The 23,593-nt window shown below is 39.0% G+C and overlaps 1 long non-coding RNA gene across 2 annotated transcripts in view; it reads right to left on the bottom strand.

The window, feature by feature from the left end:
- Nucleotides 1–22,452, bottom strand: part of LOC309622179 — a 66,286-nt gene extending 43,834 nt beyond the window's left edge. For both annotated transcript variants that reach the window (XR_014240572.1, XR_014240573.1), the window contains exon 1: nucleotides 19,105–22,452. This is a non-coding gene — a long non-coding RNA (uncharacterized lncRNA). The remainder of the gene's footprint in view (nucleotides 1–19,104) is intronic.
- Between the last annotated feature and the right edge of the window lie 1,141 nt (nucleotides 22,453–23,593).

Here is a 23,593-nt window from a genome sequence, read left to right as displayed (position 1 = left end):
CTATATCTGCTTAATATTTCTGTAAACCTAACACTGCTCCAAAAAAAGTTTCTAATTAAAGAAATAGTGGCAGAGAGAGCTGTAGATTTGTAGCAAAGTGCTGATTCATGAAGGCTTTAGAGATTTAAGAAAAATGCAGTAAGTGATTGCTTAGGGCTAGGAGGCTTGTGGGGACAGTAGGGTGATAGGTATGGGATTTCTTCTTGAGGTGACAAAAATGTTTTAAAATTAACCGTCGTGATCATTGCACATATCTGTGAATATACTAAAAACGACTGAATTTTACACTCTAAATGGATGAGTTATAATCATATGTGAATTATATCTTAATAAGTCTGGCTAAAAAATTCAATGGCCTAGATCTGTGTTATTAAATTAAATAAACAGCACTTAATAGTTTTTCTATAGCTGAAGTGTATGCTGTAAGGTTCTAACATATGACTTCTTCCCAGGAAGTCAATAATGTTTAAAAGTATAAAATTTCAGAGTTAATATCAATTTTTTACAGATCTCAATGACAAGAGAATCACAGATGCAAGGGCCAAGAGCCATTAAAAGAGTTTCCTTCCAGATCACGGACTAATGAATAAGATTTCCAAATGTCAATATTGATGACATGGAAAAGTATACACTATTCATTTGGAGTGAAGCTGTCAGCATTTCTTTTTGAATGAAAACAATGACAAAACCCTCTTCCCCAAACACACACGTACAAATGCCGAAGAGTGCATCCTCCTTCGTGAAGCTACCAACTCAGCAGCCTTCAATGAAGGGCATACAAAAGATGGAGCGCACTACAAATATCCATTGTTGCCGCCACCTCAGTAACACAGGAGTGGCTTTATCATCGGAAGTAATCGAAAGAAAGAAAGAACAGATGGACGTCTGGTTTATGGGGACTCACACAGTTAGCGTCACCCGAGGTGGAGGGCTTGCCACGGATAGAAATTAGGTGTTAGAAAGAGGGAACATGAGAGCAACAGAGAGGAAGACGGTTTGGAGAAGGGATGCTCAATTCTTTTATTCGGTTGTTTTATTTTGTGATATATGTCTGACAAACCGATTGCATAGAATTGCATTCTCTTACTGAGTGAAACTAATGAGTGTAATTATTTTAAATTGAGGCTATCTTATAAAAAAGCTGAAGAACTCGGGGGCTTCCCTGGTGGCACAGTGGTTGACACTCTGCCTGCTAATGCAGGGGACACGGGTTCGAGCCCTGGTCTGGGAAGATCCCACATGCCGCGGAGCAACTAGGCCCGTGAGCCACAATTACTGAGCCTGCGCGTCTGGAGCCTGTGCTCCGCAACAAGAGAGGCCACGATAATAAGAGGCCCGCGCACCGCGATGAAGTGTGGCCCCTGCTGGCCGCAACTGGAGAAAGCCCTCGCACAGAAACGAAGACCCAACACAGCCAAAAATAAATAAATAAATAAAAAAGAACAAGGCAAGGATATCGCCTCTTAACACATTTTTTCAACATTGTCCTAGAATTCACAGCTAATATAATTAGACAAAAAAAGGAAATTAAAAGTATATAAATTGGAAAGGAAGAAATAAAACTGTTTTTGTAGATGACATGATCATCTATGTAGGAAATCTCACAGAATCAACAAAAAACTTTGAGAACTAATAAGCAATTATAGCAAGGTTGCAGGATACATTTTTCACACATACAAATTAATTGCTTCCCTGTACACCAGCAATGTACAACTGGGTTTTGAAATTAAAAACACAATATCATTTACATTAACACCCAAAAATGAAATACTTAGGTATAAGTCGAAGAAAATATGTGTAATATCTATATGAGGAAAAACTACAAACCTGTGAGGAAAGAAATCAAATAATTTAAATAAATGGAGAGATACTACATGGTCATGTATAGGATGATCAAAATTGTTAAGATGTCAGTTCTTCCCAACTTGATCTACAGATTTAATTAATCCCAATCAAAATCCCAAGTGATCTTGTGGATATTGACAAACGGATTCTAAAGTTTGTCAAAACCCAGAATGGCTGACCCAGTATTGAAGGAAGAGAACACAGTTGGAGGATTAACATTACCCAAAATCAAGACTTACTATAAAGTTAACAGTAATCAAGACAGTGTGGTATGGGCAAAAGAATAGACAAATAGATCAATGGAACTGAATAGAAAGCCCAGAAACAGACCAAGACCAATACAGTCAACTGATTTTGACAAAGGAACAGAGGCAATATGATGAACAAAGATAGTCTTTTCAACAAACAATGTTGGAATAACTAGACATCCACATGCAAAAAAAAAGTGAATTTAGAAACAAACCTTACACCTTTCACGAACATTAAGTGAAAATAGAGCACAGACCTAAATATAAAACACAAAGCTATAAAACTTCTGGAAGATAACATGGAAGAAGATCTTCCAACTCTACAACACTCTGGAAAAGGCAAAACTATGGAGACACTAAAAAGATTAGGGGTTGCCAGGAATTAGGGACAAGAGAGGAATGATGAACAGGTAGATTACAAGAATTTTTAGGGCAGTGAAACTATTATGTATGAGATTGTAATGGTCAATACATGTCATTATACATTTATCCAAACCTATAGAACGTACAACACAAATAGTGAACTCTAATGTAAAACTTAATTAACAACAATATATCAGTATTGGTTCATCAATTGTAAAAATGTACCACTAATGCAAGATGTTAATAATTGGGGAAAAGGGAATGGGGCGTTGGCAGGAGAATAGAATAAATGGAATCTCTATATCTGCTTAATATTTCTGTAAACCTAACACTGCTCCAAAAAAAGTTTCTAATTAAAGAAATAGTGGCAGAGAGAGCTGTAGATTTGTAGCAAAGTGCTGATTCATGAAGGCTTTAGAGATTTAAGAAAAATGCAGTAAGTGATTGCTTAGGGCTAGGAGGCTTGTGGGGATAGTAGGGTGATAGGTATGGGATTTCTTCTTGAGGTGACAAAAATGTTTTAAAATTAACCGTCGTGATCATTGCACATATCTGTGAATATGCTAAAAACGACTGAATTTTACACTCTAAATGGATGAGTTATAATCATATGTGAATTATATCTTAATAAATCTGGCTAAAAAATTCAATGGCCTAGATCTGTGTTATTAAATCAAATAAACAGCACTTAATAGTTTTTCTATAGCTGAAGTGTATGCTGTAAGGGTCTAACATATGACTTCTTCCCAGGAAGTCAATAATGTTTAAAAGTATAAAATTTCAGAGTTAATATCAATTTTTTACAGAATTCAATGACAAGAGAATCACAGATGCAAGGGCCAAGAGCCATTACAATAGTTTCCTTCCAGATCACGGACTAATGAATAAGATTTCCAAATGTCAATATTGATGACATGGAAAAGTATACACTATTCATTTGGAGTGAAGCTGTCAGCATTTCTTTTTGAATGAAAACAATGACCAAACCCTCTTCCCCAAACACACACGTACAAATGCCGAAGAGTGCATCCTCCTTCGTGAAGCTACCAACTCAGCAGCCTTCAATGAAGGGCATACAAAAGATGGAGCGCACTACAAATATCCATTGTTGCCACCACCTCAGTAACAGAGGAGTGGCTTTATCATCGGAAGTAATCGAAAGAAAGAAAGAACAGATGGATGTCTGGTTTATGGGGACTCACACAGTAAGCGTCACCCGAGGTGGAGGGCTTGCCACGAATAGAAATTAGGTGTTAGAAAGAGGGAACATGAGCGCAACAGAGAGGAAGACGGTTTGGAGAAGGGATGTTCAATTATTTTATTCGGTTGTTTTATTTTGTGATACATGTCTGACAAACCGATTGCATAGAATTGCATTCTCTTACTGAGTGAAACTAATGAGTGTAATTATTTTAAATTGAGGCTATCTTATAAAAAACCTGAAGAACTCGGGGGCTTCCCTGGTGGCACAGTGGTTTACATCCTGCCTGCTAATGCAGGGAATATGGGTTCGAGCCCTGGTCTGGGAAGATCCCACATGCCGCGGAGCAACTAGGCCCGTGAGCCACAATTACTGAGCCTGCGCGTCTGGAGCCTGTGCTCCGCAACAAGAGAGGCCCCGATAATGAGAGGCCCGCGCACTGCGATGAAGAGGGGCCCTGGCTCGCCGCAACTACAGTAAGCCCTCGCACAGAAACGAAGAACCAACACAGCCAAAAATTAATTAATTAATTAATTAATTTAAAAAAAAAAAAAAAAAACCCCAAACATGATAAATATCAATACAAAGAAAACCAAGCCTGGGCACATCATACTCAGATTACTGATGAGTAAAGATAAGGAGAAAATCTTTAAAATATCCAGAAAATAAAAGACACCACACATACAGAGGAACAAAAAAAAAAAAAAAAAAAAAAACTGCTGAATAACTAAAACCAAAAAAAATGATTTCTTTTGATTCTTTTAAAATATCCTATGAAAAGCTAGCTTTTAATAGGGACTTTAGATCGCTGTTATTTGGGGTATTTTGTACACTCTCTTCTATAGTTTCTAATTCACCTCTGTTTCATCAAGTGAAAAATCACATTTCATTGTACTTGTGCTCCATTTATTCTCCATATAACATCTTCCCACCCTTGTTTTAGTATTATCTAAGATCTTGGGAGATTTCAATCAAAAACATGTGGATGATTTTGGACTCTAAGCTTGGAGCATCCACCAAGTATGTTTGAATTCACGAGACTGAAATAGCTATTGGCAATAGTGTAACCAAGAGAGGAGATCCCTTCTTACACCTCACACATGTACATTTCACATGAGTGCCTTTACTGTAGCTTTATGACAAAGATGTTTAACCACCTGGCAATTAAAAAACAAAACAAAACACTTTGGTGCTCTAAATTCTTGTCATATTCTTCAAACTTACTGTCCTAAAAATATTTGTATAAACAACTGAATTTCAAAAGCATATTTTTAAAAGCTTTCTTATTATATATGCATATAGATCAACTTCTTAAACACTGTAAGCTGTAAGATGGAAGAATTTCTGCATCTAAGTGCATGCTTCTTTTCTTAGACATATTTGCACAATCATTGCAGGCTAAAATTGATGGTGCTCCTGAATGCAAGTTCCCTATAAGGTAAAATTCAGTTTCCTGTACTTCATTCCTATAATCTATAAATATTGAAATGAGGTAACTAGAAGGTAAGTTCATTTAAAAATTTAACTAAATTCTTTTTGTAGCACATTGAATATTGTTTATTAGCATATATATTTTAAGGCACTGACTTACATAGGAACGATTCCCAGGGTGAAAACATGTATGTGATGTTTTAGAGAATAAAACAAAATTATTTCTATAACATATGTATATATATAAATGCATATATTAGCCAATATCCATTTGTAAACCTTTATTCTATTCAAACTTAATACTCCACTTCCAAAAAGATATGTCCATGTAAAGTTAATAAAGCTCACCTCTTAAAATATGTCTATATTTAAAAGAAATAAAGGTGCACTATACACCAAATTCTGTTATTTAAATTTGTATTTCATATATAAATTGGACTACACTGCATTATGTAATACTCCATAGGTACTGTATAAGTAATACAAACTAAAAATAGTATTTATCTAGATGATATGATTGACCAGAAGGTATGTCCTGAATTATTATAAATATTTCAAGAGGAGGAGGATTATCTATAAAACCTTTTTCATCTGAAGTCCTGGGTCTTATGATATAGATAGAACTTTATCTAAACATGTAGAGTTTCCTGATTTCCTTTGAAGAAATTGGTAAGAAACTCTTTGAAAAGAAGAAAAAAACAAAACAAAACAACAAAAGCAAGGGGCAAGTTAAAACAGTTTATGTTGCTCTTTGTTTTACTAGATCTTATTTAATTTAAAATCAATTTGAAATCTCTAGTAATATGTAATGTTTACTTAAGTAGAAGCAATTAGACAAATAGTGTTTTAAGTACAGATGTGCCCAGCCACTCTGATAATTCATTTTAAAGACACCTTAAGATAATAGGCTGAGATTTCCAAATAGATTTAGTTACAGGAGGGCTGGCTAACAAAGTCACTTCTAAAAGTTTGTGCCCTGATATTACAAACACCAATATAAAATATTGCCTATTATCTTTAGATCTCAATTTTGCATTAAGTTTTGGATGTATAACTGTAAAAAGCAACTTTATAATTCAGTGGTATTTGGGGGCAAACTTAATAATACTTTTTCCAGAAAAAAATATAATGGAAGCAAAAAATCTCTATTCAATTGGAATTTTTAAATTTTAGTCACAAAATTAATAGAGGCACATAGTTTAAAAAGTCAAATAGCACTAAAATGTTTACTTTGAAAATTAGCTTTTCACAGAAGCTGTGGAACTTGGGCAAGTCATTTACCTGTCTGTGCTTCAGCTCCCTCATCTGTAAAATGGGGATAATAATATGTCAGATTCACAGAGGTGCTGTGAGGATTAAATGAATTAACACATGTGAAAGACTTGGTACAATGTCTGGCCATAGCAGGATCTTTATAGATTCAACTATTATTATTACTGTTCCCACCCTCAGAAGTAATCGTCTCGATTCCCATAAAGAGTCTCTGTCTCTTTCAGAACAGAATTTTTCCTCCTACTCTCAATTAAATGTAAATCTGTTTGAGGGGAAGCACAGGATATACATTCATATTTAGTTGAAGTTAAAATTTCAAAATTTGGAACACATCTACCTGATTCCTTTTTCTCATCCTTCTTGATAGAATATGGAATGTTTGTTTTCCTGTTTATCTAATCCAAAATATTCAAAACACTTTCAAGGTCTGTAGAGAACAGACCTGTGGTTGCCATGTGGGGGGGTGGGGGGAAGTACTGGGAGTTTGGGATTAGCAGATGCAAACTAGTATATATAGGATGGATAAACAACAAAGTGCTACCATATAGCACAGGGAACTATATTCAGTATCCTGTGATAAACTGTAATGGAAAGGAATATGAGAAAGAATGCATATATATATATATATATATATATGTGTGTATATATATATATACATATATGCATATATATATGTGTGTATATATATATATACACACATATATATGTGTATATATATATATAACTGGATTACTGTGCTGTATAGCAGAAATTAACACAACATTGTAAAGTCAACTATACTTCAAGAAAATAAATTAAAACAAAAAACTCTTTCAGGGTCTGAATAATAATCATCTTTCAGAATTGAGCCTGAATTTACAGCTGGACTTACACATATATCTTTCTATCTCAAAATATATTTTATAGAGCTAAGTCATTGTCTCAGTTTTTGTCATTACTTATAAGCTTATGTTTTGATAGAGTTTATATGGAAATACCATGTGGCATAACTGCCTATTTCACACCCTAGGAGGTGGGAAGGGTATAAGGACTCATCATCGACCCAGATTCTCATCTGATTCAACTAATTGGCATTTCAGTCTCACAAGCAACATTTGAAATTTTTACTGCAAGGAACTAATGGGATGAAGAACAACACAAGTAATCAAATCAAATAAAGGCATCTGCTGGAGTGGGATCCCAGGGTCCCACCCCACAGCTTTTTATGGAGAATTTTGTTTTCATGGAAAGGCCAGAATTCCCTAGGGGTGGAGTTTCATGATCAGAAAGTAAAGAAAAACCTCTATGTATTATTAATATCAACACACAAAATAATACAACTGCATTACACATTTCTCAATTTAGAATAAGGATAGCATGTATGAACATGTTTTGGGAAGGTTATTGAAATTCTCTAAATCACTTTGATATCCTTAAGTTTCTTAAGGCATTTATCAAAACTCCACAAGAACAGAGCTCTTCTTTGTTGCTTGAGTCAATAAAAATCTGACTCAACTTCTATTTTAGGTCACAGATTTTTAATGGAGTAAACCAGGATTTCCTTCGTAATGAAACTACAAGGCCTGCACTATACTGCAATTCAGTAAACTCTGAATTATAAATGCTAAAATTCCTTTTGACAGTAAGGAGTAGCATAATTCTTTGTTGGGAGCAGCATTATTGGACAATTTTTCTTAAGAAACGGAGAATTTATTAAAGCATCTTATGGGCTCACAGAATCAATAAGAGGCTGAAGGACTGGACTTGGGAAATAAGCAGAAACCAAATACCCCTGGATCAAGGGTGGGAGTGGGTGAGGGGGCAGGACCATATTTGCCTTTTGGTTGGACCCTGCTGCCCCCTTTATTTTTGCCTGTTCAGGACCAACCAAGAGCTAACAATCCTCTTATTTTTAGTTTTTTTTGAGGAACCTCCCCTACTTCTGGGTATATAGTTAATGGAATTGAAATCAGGATCTCATTAAGATTTCTGCACTCCTACATTCACTGCAACAATATTATTCACAATAGCCAAGATGTGGAAGCAACCTAAATGTCCATCAACAGACGAATGGATAAAAGATATGTGAGATATATATAATGGACTATTATTCAGTGTTAAAAAAGAAGGAAATCCTGCCATTTGTGACAACATGAATGAATGTGGAAAAATTATGCTAAGTGAAGTAAGTCAGACACAGAAGGACAAATACTACATGATACCACTTACGTGAGGAATCTAAAATCGTCAAATCACAGAAGCACAGAGTAGAATGGTGGTTGGCAGGGGCTGAGGGGAGGGGGAAAAGAGAAGGTGTTAGTTAAAGGGAACAAAGTTCCAGTTATGCAAGATGAATAAGTCCTAGAGATCTTCTGTACAGAATAGTGCCTCTGGTTAGTAACACTGTACGTGCTCTTAAAAATTTGCTAAGGGGATAGATCTTACGTTGTGTTCTTATCCCAAAATAATAATAATAAGAAGAAGAAGAAGAAGGAGAAGGAGAAGAAAAAGGGTGGAAGAAAAGAACAACAACCTGCTTAACACAGAGTGCAGGTCACAGCCCCACTCTCATCTGCAGGTGAAGTGGTTTCCACAGTAGCAGGAAACATGCTGCCTCTCAATAGGAAATCACATCTGGGTTAATTCCGCAGAGTCAGGGGTGGGTGGGTGCTGGACAGTCGAAAAATAACAAGCACAGTTTCCCAGATTTACATCTATTCATGTACATGAAACAGGCTGGGACCTGGGAGCCTTTGCTGCAGTGCTGCAGTGCTTGCACCTGGACAAATGTCTCTTAGAGCAACAAAATGCAAAGAAACTATAAGGGACTAAAAATAACTGCGTGCATGCACAGTTGGGGCAAATATTGGACAAAAGATACAGAAAGACCAAAAAAGCCCAACTGCCACTTCTGAAGAGCTAGAAGCAAAAACGGGGGTCGGGAGCAAAGGCTGGGTTCTGCGCATGCCCCCTGCACTCAGCACCACCAAAGGGGTGGGCAGACCACCTAAGCCACCCCTCCGGCCCAACCCCGGGACACACCACTACCTCCCCCCCATATAAGGAACCAGCTGCCCCCACCCCCACCCCCAGGAAGCGAGCAAGGGAACCTGTTGCTTGTTCTCGCTCCCCCTGCTGCAGCAGGGGTCCCAATAAAGCTTTGCCTGAATTTCTTGTCTGGTCTCTGATCAATTTCTATTGATTAAGGAGGCCAAGAACCCTGGTCAGTAACATACACACTTCAAATTCCAGAAATTGTAAGTCTTGCTGAACACAATTCTCTTTCAGATAAGGAAGGGTACCACCCACTCACCAAAGGCAGAAGACCTCAAGTCTCTGCATCCAGCCCCAATCCTAGGGTCTCTGGATGTTGTCTAATCCTCCTCTAAGATGGTCACAGGCACATCTACATCATCAGAAACCCACAGAGTAATGGTGAATGTAACCATCACTATAGTGGTCTATATAAAATGGTCTGACAAGGGAAAGGGATGGGGGAGGAAAATGAGTTATGGAGCATGGAAGGAAACATGTGTAGGCATGTGCTTCTGCATCATTCGTGATACTGTGACGTCCCTCAGCCATTCTCTGCTCCATGGTCACCTTGTTCTCAGCCAGCACCAGGCTCATTGGTGTCTTCACTTGGTGACATGATCCAGACCTTCATTTCTGAAGGAACTGAGACCTTCACAGCCCAGCCAATGTGGTGTTGTTGCCTCTTGAATTTTCATAAGCTATAGATGTAGGGAGGCAGGACACAAGATCCCTTTGATCATCAGAAAGGATTTCTCCCACCCATCTCGTAACACTTTTTTCCCAGCTTGCCTAGTGATCAGCAGAGCCCAGGATGCCAGGGGCAGCATCAGCTTTAATTCAGTGGAGCCACTGTTGTGCCAGCTGGTGGACGCATCCCTCCTATGGGTCTGACCATCTCTAAGTAATCAGAGTTGCAACTTAGTGACAGGAAGAAAAGGGTTTGTAAGCAGGTCATTAAATGGTTCACAAGTGAAAGTGGAAGTGGTCACTAGTTCAGAAGTATAGTCAGGTCCTATAAAACAATGTGTCATAGAAATGGTCAAGATGTATATATACACACTACCATATATAAAATAGATAACCAATAAGAACTTACAGTATAGCACAGGGAACTCTACTCAATACTCTGTAATGACCTATATGGGAATAGAATCTAAAAAAGAGTGAATACATGTATATGTATGACTGATTCAGTTTGCTGTACAGCAGAAAGTAACACAACGTTGTAAATCAATTATACTCCAATAAAAATTAATTAACAAAAATAAATGATACCAATCAAAAAAAAAAAAAAAAGAAAAAAGAAAGATGTGACCCAGGGTACTGCTTCTGCCACTGAAGAGCTCTAGCTCAGCTGCCCTGGACCCATCCATATAGCTGGACAGGCCATTGCTCCTGCCTGCTGTGGTGCCCCCCTCCCCCAAGAACTCCACAACTGCAATCACAACAATAAAATCTGACTGCTTCTTAATCTTTTCCCCACTTGTTTCACGACTCTCAGTCTTGGGTTGCAGGATCCCAGTGGCCGAGCCCAAGGTTCAGGCCCTCACACTGGCTGCCAGGGGCACCAAGAAGGGGAATCTGCTCCCTTCATTCATTGTCATTCTGAATGAGTTGATACACCTAATTGTTGTATTTTCATGTCTTCCCAGAAGAAAGCTGTCAAGGAACAGCCTATTGTAAACAAATTCTATTTAGAGTATAATTGAAGAACCAAATTAAAAAAAGAATCCTAAGCTTCAGTTAAATCAATAAATAATAAACACATACATACATATGTACATACATCAAAAGAAGAAGAGAACGTAACAGTTTATCCTCCAATTGACACATGAATACATTCCTTACTCTCAGCAGGTTCATAGAAGCAAACAGGGACCCCTGAGAGACTCAGGCCCTGTGCTGTCATTTTCCTTTTTAGTGCCGATGAAACAGCCTCCAAAGTGCTCACATGGTTAATTATTGGCAGAACTAGAGTGAAGATGCCACACTAAATATTGAGCTTCCTGGGAACACCATCCAAGCCTTACACATCCACCGCAAGTCACACGGTGCCTGTCACATAGTAAGCCCCAAATATTTTTTACTAAATGACCGAGTCCACACACTTTCCAATATATTAAGCTTTATGTACCTCCATTAATAAGCATTTCACAGTTAAGGACTGAATTTTAGACTTCCATTCCCCTCATCTCCTTAATTCCATGCTAACTGAAAGATAGCACCTTGAGAACACAGGAATTCTAGACATTCTGGTGATTCAAGTCATGTTGCAAAAGCAGAATTGTTGCAGGTTTTTTTCCTTCCTCAAATAATACTTGGCACAGAAAAAGCATACGGATGCAGCACACTGCATTTTCCCCTGCCAGCAGCTCGCTCATGGAGCATCTACTCATGAAAACACAATTTTAAAAATTTATTTATTTATTTTATTGAAGTATAGTTGATTTACAATGTTGTGTTAGTTTTAGGTGTACAGCAAAGTGATTCAGTTATACATACATATATATATATATGCACATATACATATATATATTCTTTTGCAGATTTTTTCCCATATAGGTTATTACAAAATATTGAGTGTTTTCCCTGTGCTGTACAGCAGGTCCTTATGAAAACATTTTAATACCCAGATAGATAACCACTTATAGGTATTACAAGGATACCATTCAAAATAGGGAACAGTAAATGACTCCTTCACATTAGGTCAGGCAGAGTTTTCTCATTTACTTTTTAAGTGGTTTTTATTGATTTTGTTTTGTTTTGTTCTGTTTTATTTTGCCTAAGAACTAGTGGGACAGAATCATTGAATGCGTAAGCTGAAAGGACTCTGGATCAGTCCTCTAATGGAACAGATGAAGAGAACTCACCCAGAGACCAAGGACCTGGCCAGCACTCCTATCCCAGGGCTTTATCACCACCACACATGGTCTCGGGTGCCACGTTCATTGAATGCCTACCACTTGGTCTGTATCATATTTGATTTTACAGAGAAATAACAGTCACCTTTTCCTCCCTATTGCAGAAGGTATTCTTGTGACTTTGATAGTGAGAATGCATTTAAAAAACATTTTTAAAGCACACCTTTCCAAATGCGAATATGAATATGTGGATGTTTTTGGTCTTGTACATTCAATAATATGAAACTACAGTGACTGAAAGAGTATAACTAAAGTAGGAAAGAACACTCTCTTTTCTCCCTAAAAATGTGTCAGAATCATTGCACTTATAAAAGCCTGGAATCACAAAAGTAACTGATGAAAAATATGATTGGGATAGCTCCAATTAGATACTTTCTAAAATAGTTTTCTTTCCTCTTTCTCAAGTATTTTAAGCTACAGAGAAGCTCCTTAACTGTAATAGGGTTCATTGAAGACTGACTCTTCAGAGCTGAGCAGAGCCCAGGCTGCCCTCAAGCGCATGTGTGGGAGAGATGCTCTCAGTTCAAGGCAGGCTCTCTGTGCCCTGAAATCTGGCTAAAGCTGCACCGTGCAACGAAGACAACTTGTGAGGAAAGAGCGGGGAGTGTGCAGGAAAGCAACAGAGCCTGGCTCTCAGGGAAGATCACGGTACAGGGGCCAAATAGTCTGGGTTGGGCCTGGTCCCCAGTCCCCAGCAAACTTGGAAACACCACGAAATCACTTCAGAGTCTCTCAAACAATATGTCACTGTGAAGTCTTTAAATTCTATACCAGCTCTGTAACTCTTTATTTTCATCGCTTAATCCAGGGGTCCCCAACCCACTGTGCGAGGCCTGTTAGGAACCAGGGGGCACAGCAGGAGGTGAACAGTGGGTGAGAGAGAGAGAGAGAAGCTTCATCTGTTGCTCCACTCTGCTTGCATTACCACCTGAATCACGCCCGCTACTGTAGCTCACATTACTGCCTAAACCATCCCCCCTGCTTCCGTGGAAAAAACTGTCTTCCACGAAACTGGTCCCTGGTGCCAAAAAAGTTGGGGACCGCTGGAATCGGTTGGCCACAATTTACCATGTAACCTCTTGTAATTCTCATTAGGTTTCAGCAGCTTTGGACTTGTCACTTACCTTGACATCGGAGCTCTACAAAATTGTCTAAATTAATGAAAAAATCCATAGAGCATGATATCACGTATCTTAAGAGACTGCCTTTCTGTTAATGTTATTCATTGGTTACTAGACTTATCTACCTGTGGTTAACCTAACTCAAAAGTTAGCAAATATTATTCAGCAGAAACGAATGTTTCTAATACAGTGTGTCAAAAATTACATGAAATTTTCCCCAAGATATAGTCCCTAATACAATTTTTGCTTCTCTTATTATGTTACAAATGATAAAATGACTGCCTGAAAGTTGAAGTTGTCTTGAAGAGTTTAGCACCCTCAAAAAAACACTTCTACATAGACTTTTTCTTATTTGAACACATTACTTTTTTTAATGATTTCTTCTGAAATAATTATAAACTGACAGGAAGTTGCAAAAATAGGACAGTAAAGCCCCAAGTAATCTTCATCCGGTTTTCCTAATTGGTTACATTTTATGTAACAATAGGATACTATCAAAGCTGGGAAATTGACATTGCTACAAGGTATATGTGTGCCATATTATCACATGTGTTGCCACCACCAAGATCAAGATACATAACTGTTCCATCACCACAAAGATCTCCCTCCTGTTACCCCGATATATAGTCACACTTACCTTCCTCCCACCCTGGCCCCCCATGCACCATCCCTAAAACTTGGCAACCACTTATCTGTCTCCTTCTTTGTCATCTTGAGAATGCTATATAAATGTATTCATATAATATGTGACCTTCAAACACCAACCTCAAATGTTGGCTTTTTTCACCCAGCATGTTTTTTGAGATCCATCCAAGTACTTGCATGTATCAGCAGTTAATCCTTTTTACTGTTAAGTAGTGTTTCATAGTATTAATGTACCACGGTTTGTTTAATCATTCACTTATTCTAGAACATTTTTATTGTTTCTAGTTTGGGACTATTACAAACAAAGCTGCTAGAAACAATCATGTAGAGATATTTGCATGGACATAAAATTTAATTTCTCTGGGATGAACGTATATGATACTTTTGAACATTTTTGGAAAACCAGTGTATATAATTATGTTGTTCTGTTGCTTCTTATGTCACTGAAAGAAAAGGATGAACTTGGTGATTTGAACTCCCAGCTCAAGTGCCACATAAATGACCATGTGCCCTGAAGGAGACCACTGTCTCCTGTAGCTACAGGGCTGGAAATCAAGCACAGAACCTCATCGTGCGACTGGTTGAATTACAATGCAAGTTGAACTCCCAGTTTTGAAGGGCATCTACTGTTGAATCAATGTGAGGGCATTGATTGGGAAAGAACTGGATCTTAGAAGTTGGGATGGGGACCCGTGGGAAGATCCTGATGAAGCTGGGGATATTGAGCCCCTAAACTGTGATGAATCTTTTATCACCAGTGGTATTGGCCTCCCCAGCCCCAGCAGAGATGGCTTCCTCAACCCCAGTGGAAGCGGCCTCTCTACATACAGGGTATCAGCCTTTCCATCTCCTTCTGAGAGGATTAACCCTGCATTGCCTGAGGAAAGGGTCATAGCCTCCCCTGACGCAATTGTCATGTAACATAATTATTAGTCTCCTCAGGACCCACCCCTACCACCCCACCTTACTTCTGGACCTTTAACTAGACTCAAGCTCAGAAGGTCCCTAAAGGTGGGATACAATCTGTGACTCATGAGGAAGTGCATTACATTCCAAAATAATGACTTCCATTTTCTAAGTTACACAGACAAAATCTTGGGAAATGTGTGGGAATAAGTACTAAAGGTGTGGGAAAATGGAAGAAGGAATTCCTTATAAGGTTGAATGAGGCTGAATGTATGGGCTCACTAAATAGGGCTTCTGCATTTACTGTTGCAGCTTGAGGAATTAGAAAGGGCTCTAGCAGTTTTGTTGGTTGGTTGGCTGAAACATAGGCCAAAAGGTGGCCCCCCATGAGTACCCTGGAAATGCTGGACTTGCCTCAGTTTAAGCTAGAGAAGAACTTCAGAGGCTTAGGGATAGAGGAATGTTAGAGTAGATTTGTCACTTAAAACCTGCTCACCTGACTGGGGGGTTCCAGAAGTTTTACCTTCCATCAATAGTGTGAGGAATAAATCTATGAGAGGATCCCCAATATCCTTTGTGGACAAAGAATGTCACCTGCCATACCAGTAAACAAAGGATGTTGCAGCCACCAAGCCACCAGCCACTGCAGCCACCCCTGATAGTGCACCCTGAGGGGATTTAAGATGTAGAAAAACAGGATACTGGCCCTAGATAGTTTAGGTGCATATCAAAGGAATAATTGTATTAAGCCCAGATTCTTACATCTTCCCATACATAGAAAAGTGTTAAAATCGTTAACTTGAGATGTCTGGTTTTCCTTTAATTAGCAGGAAAGTTTTGATGTTTGATTACTTGGGTTTTTTTGGCAAAACTCCTATATATTCTGTTTCTCTTTGGAACTGTCCCCAGAGCTATCTGAGAGGCTGTATCCCAGGCTTAAGTCGTCAGTTAGGTTCCAAATGCAACATAATTTTCAACTTTTAAGTTGCGCATTTTTTTTCAGTTGACACCTTGAATACTCTATGGTTGCTTTCTCTGTAGATCAGACCTCACAGTGGGAAATGCAGTCACTGCATTGGGAAACCTAAATGCAAAGAGGGTAATTGAATCCTGAGGTGGTAGGGGCCAAGTGACAATATTCAACCACTGAAGGCAAAGTGGACATGGTTGCCTTAATGTACAGCAGAGTCAAAGCAGCAATCAGAATAGTCTGACTCATGCTGACTTACGGTGTTGATTAATTGATCATGGTGTTCCTAGAAGTGAAATAGATAGGAAGCCTACTAAATTTGTACTTCTCTGTATAAGCAGAAAAGTTCTAGGTCAAGTGAATAAAAGTCGAACCTAAATCATAAAAACAGAGAGTCACATCCCTTCAATACATTCCTAGACATGAGCCAGTTTATGGATCCCGAACCCCTGGAATGAAGGAGAGGCTGGGCCCCATTGAGGAAGGACCCCAGGGCACTCTGAAAGTTGATACTGTCAATTCTTGCCCCAGTCTTCCCCAGAATGATGTTTGGCATTTTACCAGAGTAACTCTGCATTGGGGAAAAGGAAATTATTAGACCTTTTGGGGAACAACGGACTCTGGCTTTGAAATGATACAAATTCCAAGAGACCTAAAACATTGCAGGGGCCCAAAAGTCAGAGTAGAGGTTATGGAAGTCAAGCGACTAATGGAGTTTTAGCTCAGTTCTGTCTCACCATGGGCCCAATGGTTCTCCAAACCAATCATGTGGTTATTTCTCCAGTTCTGGAATGTATACTTGGTATAGACATATTTAGCAGCTGGCAGATTCTCCACATTTGTTCCCTGACCTGTGGAGGGAGGGTTATTATGATGGGAAAGATGAAGTAAAAGCCAGGAGAACTGCCTCTACCTAGGAAAACAATACATAAAATTTAATACCACATTCATGGAGGGACTGCAGAGTTTACGGCCAGCATCAAGGACTTGAAGGAGGCAGGGGTGGTGATTCCTACAACATCCTATCTGGCCTGTGCAGAAGAGAGATGGATCTTGAGAATGACAGTAGATTATCATAATCTTAACCAGGTGGTGACTCCAATTGTAGCTGTTGTTGCAGATGTGGTTTCATTGCTTGAGAAAGTTAACACTCACCCTGGTAAATGGTATGTAAGTATATGGATTTGGTCTGGAAAATGCCTTTTTATCCATCCCTGTCCATTAGGCCCACCAGAAGCAGATTGCTTTCAGCTGGCAAGGCCAGTAATACACCTTCACTGTCCTACCTCATGAGTATATCAACTTTCCAGCCTGATGCCATTATTTAGTTTGCTAGAAAATACACCTGACTCTCCCTTCCATAAGATATCACACTGGTCTATTACACTGCTGACACTATGCTGGTTGGATCTAGTGAACGAGCAGTAGCAACTACTCTAGATTTGTTGGTAAGGTATTTATGTGTCAGAGGACAGAAAATAGATAAGACAAAATGCCATGGCCTCCTACATCAGTGAGATTTCTAGGGGCCCAGTGGTATGAGCCATGTCAAGATATCCCTTCTAAGGTGAAGGATAAGTTGTCGTCTCTGACACCTCCTACAACCAAAGCACAGGCACAGCTCTTAGTGATTTCTTTGGGTTTTGGAGGCAACATATTCCTCATCTGGATGTGCTACTCCAGACTTTTTAATGAAGTGACTCCAAAAGCTGCTAGTTTAGGCTGGAACCCAGAACAAGAGAAGGCTGTGTAACAGGTCCAGGCTGCAGTGCAAGCTGCTTTGCCACTTGGGCCATAAGATCCAGAAGACACAATGGTGTTGACGTGTCTGTGGCAAATAAGGATGCTGTCTGGAGCCTCTTGAAGGCCCTCATAGGTGAATCAAAGCACAGGCCTTAAGAACTGTGGAGCAAGGCCCTTCCATCATTTTGGTAACTAGTCTCCTTTTGAGAAACAAGAGGTCTGCTACTGAACTTTGTAGAGACTGAACACTTAACCTTGGGCCATCAAGTCACCATGTGACCTGAGCTGCCCAGCATGAACTAAGTGGAATCTTAACCACCAAGCCATAACAGAGGCCATGCACAGCAGCACTCCATCGTCAAATGGATGTGGCATATATGTGATCAGGCCAGAGCAGGTCTTGAAGGCACAAGTAAGTTCCATGAAGAAGGAGCTCAAAGGCCCACAGTCCTCACTTCGGCTACACTACCTTTTCTCTCCCAGCCTGCACCTATGACGTCAAGGGGACTTCCCTACTATTAATTGACGGAGGGAGACTCAGGCAGGCCTGGTTTACAAATGGTTCTGCACAATATGCAGGCACTACCCAAAAGTGGATAGCTACTGCCCTCAGCCCCTCTCTGAGACATCTCTGAAGGATAGTGGTGAAGAGAAATCCTCCCAGTGGGCAGAACTTGAGGCCATGCACCTGGCTGAGGGAGAAACACTTGGAAGGAGAAATGGTCAGACACGCTGGGTGGTCAGGAATTGAAAAAAGCATGACTGGAAAGTTGGTCATAAAGAAATTTGGGGAAGAGGTATGTGAACAGATTTCTCTGAATAGTTGAAAATCATGAAGATATTTGTGTCTCATGTGAATGCTCATCATCAAAGGGTGATCTCAGCAGAGGAGGATTTTAATTCTCAAGTAGATAGGATGACCTGTTCTGTGGAGACCAGTCAGCCTCTTTCCCCAGCCACCCCTGTCATTGCCCAACGGGCTCATCAACAAAGTGGCCATGGTGACAGGGACGCAGGTTACACATGGGCTCAGCAATATCGACTTCCACTCATCAAGGCTGACCTGGCTACAGCCACTACTGAATTCCCAATCAAAAAGAATCAACCAGCAGCAGAGACCAACAGTGGGCCCTCAGTATGGTGTTATTCCCCGGGTGATCAGCCAGCTAGTCAGTGGCAGACTGATGACACTGGACAGCTTTCATTGTGCAAGGGGCAGTATTTTGTTCTTATTGGAATAGACATTTGCTCTGGGTACAGATTTGCCTTTCCTGCATACGTCACTTCTGCGTAACTACCATCCATGATCTTACAGAATGACTTATCATTGTCATGGGATTCTGCAAGCATTGCTCAAGATCAAGGAATACATTTCACAGCAGATGAAGTGAGGCAATGGGCCCTTGGAATTCACTAGTCTTACCTGAAGCAGCAGGCTGGATAGAATGGTGGAATGGCCTTCTGAAGACTCAGTTACAGGGCTGCCTATGTGACAATACCTCTGCTTGTCCCAGGGCAAGGTTCTCCAGAGGGTTGTATATGCTCTGAATTGGAGTCCAATATATGGTCCTCTTTCTTCCATAGCCAGGATTCTCGGGTCCAGGAATTTTAAGGGACAAAAATGAGAAGAGTTATTTTCAACTCTTCAGTATTATCCCTAGTGACCCACTATCAAATTTTTGCTTTTTGTTCCTGTGACCTTATGCTCTGCTGGTCTGAGTTCCAAAGGGGAAAATGCTTCTACCAGGAGACACAGCAAAGATTCCAAAGAACTGGGAGTTAAGACTAACACCCAGCTACCTTGGGCTCCTCATGCCTCTGAATCAACAGACAAAGAAGGAAAGGAAAGTGTTTGTTGATACAAGGATACTACTTGCGGACAACTCTTCCACACGGAAGTAAGGAAAAGTGTATCTGGATATAGTAGATCGCTTAAGGCATCCCTTAGTATTACCATGTTCTTTGATTAAGCTCAGTGGAAAACTACAACAACCCAGTCTAGGCAGGGCTACTAATGACCCAGACTATTCAAGAAGGAAGGATTTGGTCACCCACCAGGGAAGAACCACGATCTGCTGAGGTGCTTGCTGAAGATAGAAAGAATACAGAATGGGTAGAAGAAAGTAGTTACAAAGACCAGCTATAACTGACCACTTACAGAAACCAGGACTGTAATTGTCATGAGTACACCATTTTTTTTTGCTATGAATATATTTGTGTTAAGTGTGTATTTGTTTTTTCTCTCTCATATTCCCTTATTATGTAACATGAGTTGTATTGATTTTATATCATAATATGTAAGTACTCTTAATTTTACATTATAGTACTTTAAGTTATATCACAATGATTTACCTCCTCTTCTGGGGATAGGGTTAGTGTATTTTGATTGGACTCAGAATTGTTGTATCATATTAAGTGGAATTAAGACCTTGTTATTGTCTTATTTGGGGATTAAGTAAGATTTGAGGAGATGCATATGGGTGTCATGTTGACACAGGGTCGACTTGTGATGATTAGTTTCATGTGTCAACTTAACTGGCTATGGGGGACCCAGATTAACAATTATTTCTGGGTATATTTTGTGAGGGAATTTCCAGGTGAAATTAGCATTGAAATTGGTGGACTCAGTAAAGTTGATTGCCCCCCCCCCCCAGTGTGGGTGGACATCATCCAGTCTGTTGTGGGCTTGAATAGAACAAGAGCTGGGGGAAGGAAGAATTTGCCCCTTTTTCCTGCCTCATGGTGTGAGGTGAGATATTTCATCTTCTCCTGACCTCAGACTGGAATTTATATCACCACCTCCCCTGGTTCTCAGGCCATTGGACTAGGATTGAATTATATCACTAGCTTTCTGGGGTCTCCAGCTTACAGATGGCAGACTGTGGGATTTCTCAGCTTCCATTATCATAAGAGCTAATTCCCTGTTACAAACACATGCATGTATTCTATAGGTTCTGCTTCTTTGGAGAATTCTGACTAATACAACATGTATCCACCACTGTAATATCACACAGAATACTTTTACTGACCTAAGAATCCCCTGGGTTCCACCTATTCAACCTACTCTTCCCTTCCTCCTCCCAAACCCCCAACAACCACTGATCTTTTTACGGTCTCCATAGCTTTGCCTTCTAAAATATCATATAGTTAAGAATTATACAGTACGTAGCCCTTTCAGATTGGTTTATTTCACCTAGTAATATGCATTTAAATTCCTCCATGTCTTTTCATGGGTAGTTTATTTCCTTTTATTGCTGAATAATATTCCATTGTATGAATGTGGAACAGGTTTTTGTTTGTTTGTTTGTTTGTTTTTAATCCATCCATCTATGGAAGGGCACCTTGGTTGCCTCTAATTTTTGGCAATTATGAACAAAGCTGCCACAATCATTCATGTGCAAGCTTTTGTATGGACGTAAATTTTCAGCTCTTTGGGGTATATACCAAAGAGCTTGATTGCTGCATTTTACGGTAAATGTATATTTACTCTTTTATTAAACTGCCAAACTGTCTTCCAAAGAGTCTGTACCATTTTGCATTCCCTACAGCAATCATGAGAGTTCCTATTGCTCTGCTTCCTCACCAGCATTTGGTGTTGTCAGTGTTCTGAATTTTTGTCCTCTTCATAGCTGCATAGTGGTTTCTCATTGTTGTTTTAATTTGCAGTTCTCCAAACACATAAGGTGTTGAGCATCTTTTCATATGCCTATTTGATATTTTATATCTTCTTTACTGAGGTGTCAGTTTAGATTTTTTGTCCACTTTTAATTAGGTTGTCCTCTTTTTTTAGTGGTAAGCAGTAAGTGTTCTTTGTATATCTTCATACCAATCCTTTATCTGATTTCTCTTTTACAAATTTTTTCTCCCCATCTATGACTTGACTTCCCATTCTCTTGATATTCATATCTTTTTAAAGTTTTTTTTCTTTTCTTTGTGTGTTTATTTTGAATAATGTATATTGCTTTTTGTTCAGTTAACTAATTCTTTTCTGCAATGTCTAATCTACTGTCAATTCTACCCAATGTACTTTTAATCTCAGCTATTTTAGTTTTAATCTCTAAAATTTTGATTTGCTTTTTTAAAAATACCTTCCTTTACATGTCTAATCCCTCCTGTAGCTTCTTGAAAATATGAAATATAATTATAATATCTACTTTAGTTTTGTTGTCTACTAATGCTTTAATTTTTCTATTTCTGGGTCAGTTTTAATTAGGTTTTTTTTTCCCTTCATTGTGGTTCTATATTCCTGCTTCTTGATATACCTGGTAATTTTTTTATTGGATGACAGTCACTGTAGATTTTCCTTTTCTGGTGCTAAATATTTTAGTGTTTCTGTACATATTCTTGAACTTTGTTTTGGGATGCAGTTAAATTACTTAAAAATAATTTTATCCTTCTGAGTCTTGCTTTTAAGCTTTTTAGGTGGAACCCAAGTAATGTTTAGACCATGTTAAGTTTTTCCCCACATTTCAGGATTGAAAACTATTCTGAATACTCATGTATTAAACAGTTTTCCATTCTAGCTGGGAAGACGAGGCTTTCTTTTTTTTTTTTCCCTTTGTGAGTGTTAAGAACTTGTTCCTTCTGATACATCCAGGTGGTTCTTTCCCTGCCATGAGTAGTGTTCTTACATGCATATGCCCATCTGTACTCATAGGCCTCTGTAACCTAGTTTCCATTCACCTATCCTGCTTCTCATCCCTTCATTCACTCTTCCACATTCACAGTGGGGCTTGTTTAATTTCTAGAACAAGCCTGGCTCTTTGCACACAATTTTATTGCTTCTGCTTAGAATGTGCTTCCTCAGCCTGGCTTGACTGGCTCCAAAATGGCATTCAACTCCGAACAGGAATATCACCTTTTCTTATGCAAGTAAGGTTCCCCAATTTTCTCTCAAACACTGTTTCTTGCCTTCAAATCATTTTGAGATTCAAAAAAACTTGTTCATGTGTTTTTTAAAATTTTGCTTTCCTAGGCTATCTTACCCAGGAGTTGATAACTACATGGGGACAGAAACTCTAGAAAAGAGATAATTTAATGATGAGCTTTCTTTATTCGTCATATTTTATACTGTTAGAAGAATGAGGCTATCAACTGAATTCTGTCCCCCCAAAATTCATATATTCAAGCTCTAACAAAGTGATGGTATTTGGAGATGAGGCCTTTGGCAGGTAATTAGATTAAATGATGTCATGAGGATTAGGCTCTATTAGTGCCCCTATAAGAGGAGACCAGAGAGTTTTTTCTGTCTCTCTCCACCACGTGAGGACACAGTGAAAAGACAGTTGTCTGCAAGCCAGGAAGAGAGCCCTCACCAGGCACTGAATTGGCCAGCACCGTGATCTTAGACTTCCAAGCCTCTAGAACTGTGAGTTGTTAAAGTCACCAAGCCTATAGTATTATGTTATGGCAGCTTGAGCTATAAGAGTACTAAATGGAAGAGACATGGAGGAACCCTAAACACATATTGCTAAATGAAAGAGGCCAAACTGAAATGGATACATACTGTATGATTTCAGCTATATGACATCCTGGAAAAGGTAGGGCACTTAAACTATTCTGTATGATACTGTAATCGTCAATGCTTGTCATACATTCATCAAAACCCATAGGATATGCAACAGAGTAAACTGTAATGTAAACTATGGATATTAGTTAATAGGAATGTATGAACTTTGGCTCATCACTTGTAAAAAATGCCCCACACTAATGCAAGACGTTAATAATAGGGGAAACTTTGGTTTGGGGAATAGATGTGAGGTGGTGTATGGGAACTCTATACTCTGCTCAAATTCTCTTTAAACTTAAAACTACTCTAAATATAGACTACCAATTTATTTAAACAAAATAAATCTAAGTTGCCTCATCATATTGTGAGGTTATTACCATCTTACAGTTTTTCTATTTGACCT

Source organism: Balaenoptera borealis (genome assembly GCF_965194805.1).
Source record: "Balaenoptera borealis genome assembly, contig: HAP1_SCAFFOLD_1736, whole genome shotgun sequence".
Classification (NCBI taxonomy): Eukaryota; Metazoa; Chordata; class Mammalia; order Artiodactyla; family Balaenopteridae; genus Balaenoptera; species Balaenoptera borealis.
This window is presented reverse-complemented; position numbering and strand designations above follow the sequence as displayed.